The sequence below is a fragment of the Brassica napus genome, chromosome C4 (assembly GCF_020379485.1).
Source record: "Brassica napus cultivar Da-Ae chromosome C4, Da-Ae, whole genome shotgun sequence".
Classification (NCBI taxonomy): domain Eukaryota; kingdom Viridiplantae; phylum Streptophyta; class Magnoliopsida; order Brassicales; family Brassicaceae; genus Brassica; species Brassica napus.
The window spans coordinates 52,455,387-52,459,728 of NC_063447.1; the positions used below are offsets into that span (position 1 = coordinate 52,455,387).

Genomic DNA, 4,342 nt, shown 5'->3' on the forward strand with positions numbered 1-4,342 from the left:
GATCCGGTATATGTGGATCGACCGATCTCAGGCTCTACGGGCTCCACACGCACAAACGAGCTTTTCACTCCTTTTTACCCACTCCCCTCAATAATTCCGAAAAGCTCGACCTTTGAGACTCAGAAAAGACCAGGGGCGACCAAGGAGGAGATTTACAAGTTCTAGAGAGAAGATTTGAGTGTTTTGTACTTGTTTTGGTGTGATTTGTGAAGATTTGTAAAGGAGTTCATCTCAAAACCATTTGGAGAAGATCTTCTGAACCTTTACTCTGTTTTAATACAATCTTATCATGTTTTCTTCATCAAAATCGTTTTGTTCTTGCTTAGTTATGTGTGAGTAGTCATCTAGTTGGGTTTAGGGGTTCTCATAGGGGATTTCTTGATGTTTTGATCCATAAAACGTGTGTAGACTAAGGGATTACGTTTTGGTTCTTCATCTAATGGATTTCTTACTGCTTGAACTGAATTGATCACTTAGTTCATGATTTCAGATTGTTTGATGCACCGAAAGTGATTGTTTGAACTTCCGAAAATACTTTAGATGAGCAAAGTGTCCTTAACCCTCGGAAGTTGATGTTATTGCGCTTTGTGAACATATTGAACCTGTTCTTAATGCTTGTTTAGAAATTGAAACTCAGCGGAAGTTAGTGTGGAGATTTCTATAACATAGAGAATTAGCGCTACGGAAGTAGGTTAATTCTAATATCGTGTTTGAGTTCTAGACGGTTCTTAATATATCCCTGTGTCTTCCATTAATTGTATCTTGATTAAAAAGAAATCCCTGAGAATTCCCAATGCCCAACGTTTGTTTTAAAATAGTTTTCAAATCGTTTAAATCATCTTTTTACATGCTTGTTTATGTTTTGTGACACCTAAGAAAATTAAATAAAAACCATCAAAAATATATCTTGTTCGCTGTAGCTATTAACTTGTCTGCAACTCTACGTGTGATCATCGGTCCCTGTGGATTCGATCCCGCATTACTACTGCGTACTTTACTGTGCACTTGCAGTTAGATAATCGGGTTAAAACTCGAGACATCAAGTTTTTGGCGCCGTTGCCGGGGACCATTTGGTCACCCTAGAGTTAATGATCAGTTTAAGACTATAGCATTTTCTTTATTTTGTCTAATGTTTCTGTCTTTCTCTTTCTGTTTGTGTTTTCAGGTGAATGAGCGGATTTCATACTAGAAGCAAAGGATCATCGAATTTAATACCTTTGGAGTTAGAGCTCGGCCGCCTAGAGAGACAAGTGAAAAAGAAAAGACTTGAGTCCGCTGAAGAGGTTGAAATGGCTGAACACCAAGAAGACCAATTTCAGGACAACCCGCAAAATCCAATTCCTGTAGATGAACGAGAAGGCAACAATGCTGGTGATAATCAGCAGGCTGGTGTAGCTGCAAGACAACAGGCTGGAGACTATGGCATGCCTAGGATGACGCTTGCACATTATGATACACCAGATGCATTCTATGCCGATCGTTCTGGGATTCGCCCACCTCCCATTGAGAGAAGAGACTTTGAGATCAAGACTGGTCTCATTAATTTGGTGGAGAAAAATCCGTTTCATGGAAACCCGTCTGAGGACCCGATGTATCACTTGGAGCATTTTGAGCGAGTCTGTGACACCAGCAGACATAATGGAGTTCCTCAAGGCGCTTTGAAATGCAGGTTGTTCCCGTTTTCCTTAGCTGATAAAGCTATCAGATGGTTAAAGTCCATCCCTCCAGGATCTCTTACTACATGGGAAGAGACAAGAGCTGCTTTTCTACAGCATTTCTTCACCAAGTCAAGGTCCACATATCTGAGAAGCAGAATTGGAAGCTTTCAGCAGCTTGATTCAGAAAGCTTTCATGAGGCTTGGGAGCGTTTCAAGGAGTACACACAGGACTGCCCTCACCATGGTTACACTGATGTGAGCTTGCTGAACATTTTCTATAATGGAGTTCATGAAGAGAGTCAAGATGCCATGGACACAGCAAGTAATGGTGATTTCATGACCAAGACTGTTGAAGAAGCTTACACCTTGCTGAACAACCTGTCATCCAGCAAAGCAAACCGCAAGTCAAGGTTTGACACCAGCCAGAAGGGTGTTGGTTATGAATCCAAGAAGATAGATGAGCTGAATGCCAAGATTGAGATGCTTCTCAAGAAAGATCAGAAATCTGTGAAATTTGTGGAGGAGCAAGGCTATCGTTCCTCACAAGAAACTGTTGGTGATGATTCAAGTGATATGCAGGCTGATGTGAACTACATTGGTGGTCAAGGAAACTACAACAGAGGCTACAATCAGAACCTTGGGTGGAATCAAAATCAGCAAAATAATCTGTCTTACCGGAGCAACAATGTGGAGAATCCACAACATCAGTCCTACCCTCAGGCAGGAAACAGGCAGAACCAGAATCAGAACCAGAGTGTGTTCAACCAAGGATTTCAGAACAGAAATCAATATCAGGGGAACAACTCGGGCAACTCAGGATTTCAGCAAAGGCAGCAGTACAACAACTATCAGAATCAAGGAAATGCCTCTTCGTCACAGCCTTCTCAGGATAACGAAATTAAGAAGATGCTGCAAATGGTGCTAGAAGGTCAGAAGAATAGCACTGCAGAGATAAACACCAAGGTGGATAACATGTATGGAGAGCTTAATGGGAAGTTCGAAGCTTTGAACACCCATTTGAAAGTTTTGGAAAAGCAAGTTGCTCAAACCGCCTCCAGCAGCAGAACAGCACCTGGATTTCTACCAGGGAAGTCAGAGACGAATCCCAAGGAGTTTGTGAATGCTGTAACACTTAGGAGTGGAAAAACGATTGAGGAATCGAAAGAGAAAGAGATCGACCGATCTCAAGAACAGATCGACCGATCCAATGGGAATCAGATCGACCGATCCGTTCCATCTGGATCGACCGATCCCGTGTCGACGAAGCCAAATTCCTCTGAACCTGAAGAGGTGTATGTGGCGCCTCCTGCTTATGTTCCTAAGGCTCCATACCCATCCAGACCAAGGCAGAAGATCAAAGAACGTGAGTACGAGAAGCTAAAGAACCTTGTTGGGGAGTTACATGTGAGATTGCCATTTGTTGAAGCGGTGAAGATGGTACCTTCTCTTAAAAGGTACATGAAGGAGATTCTTACCGATAAGATGAGCCTAGAGCGGGGTGTGTTGATGCTCAATGAGGAGTGTAGCGCAGTTCTACAAAATGTCATGCCTAAAAAGCGTGAAGATCCCGGAGCATTTGTTCTACCATGCCGCATTGGATCACTTACTTTTGAGAAGAGTCTCTGCGATCTGGGTTCAGGAGTGAGCCTAATGCCTTTCTCTGTCTCTGAGAGGCTAGGCATGACGAACTACAAACCTACAAGGATCTCCTTGGTCCTTGCTGACCGATCAGTGCGAAGACCAGTCGGTGTACTAGAGAACATCCCTGTTGGTGTTGGAAAGGGATACGTGCTTACCGATTTTGTAGTTCTGGAGCTGGAAGAGGAACCTAAAGATCCTCTCATTTTGGGCAGACCGTTTTTAGCTACTGCTGGAGCCATGATTGATGTACAGAATGGGCATATAGACTTACGTCTAGGAGACATGGCGATGAGATACAATGTGGAGAAGGTGCTGAAAAATCCGACTATTGATGGACAGACTTTCTGGGTTGATACATTGACTGAACTGGTGGAGGAAATGGATGAAGAGTTGCACACTGATGATCCTCTACAAGTCGCATTGACCCAAAAGGAGAGTGAGTTCGGGTTCATGAACCAAGAAGTGGTTGGATTTTCTGAGATTTTGGATTCAGCCTCACCGATTGAGAAGCATGTCGCCTATGTCAGCCTTGAAGACTCAGGCACCGATAAAACCGTCAAACCGTCATCCTCCCAACCAGATTGGAGTGAGGAGAATGCTCCAAAGGTGGAACTTAAAGCCCTCCCAGCTGGGCTGAGGTATGCATTCTTGGGACCGAATTCCACATATCCTGTTATTATTTGTGCTAACCTGAATAATGTGGAGACCGCTTTGCTTCTTTCAAAATTGCGAAAGTATAGAAAAGCATTGGGGTACTCTTTGGATGATATTACAGGTATTTCTCCAGATCTTTGCATGCACAAGATTCACTTGGAGGATGAGTCAAAGACGTCCATAGAGCACCAGCGAAGACTGAATCCCAAACTGATGGAAGTTGTGAAAAAGGAGATTCTAAAGCTGTTGAGTGCAGGGGTGATCTACCCAATTTCAGACAGCACTTGGGTGAGCCCGGTTCATGTGGTTCCTAAGAAGGGTGGCATCACTGTCATCACAAATGAGAAGGATGAGCTGATTCCTACCAGAACAGTCACAGGGCATAGGAT

At 43.4% G+C, this 4,342-nt stretch overlaps 1 non-coding gene across 1 annotated transcript; it reads right to left on the bottom strand.

Annotated features, from left to right (window-relative positions):
- Positions 1–1,799: 1,799 nt before the first annotated feature.
- LOC125586691 lies at positions 1,800–1,906 on the bottom strand. Its single transcript, XR_007323227.1, has one exon. It is a non-coding gene; the product is annotated as a small nucleolar RNA R71 (small nucleolar RNA).
- Between the last annotated feature and the right edge of the window lie 2,436 nt (positions 1,907–4,342).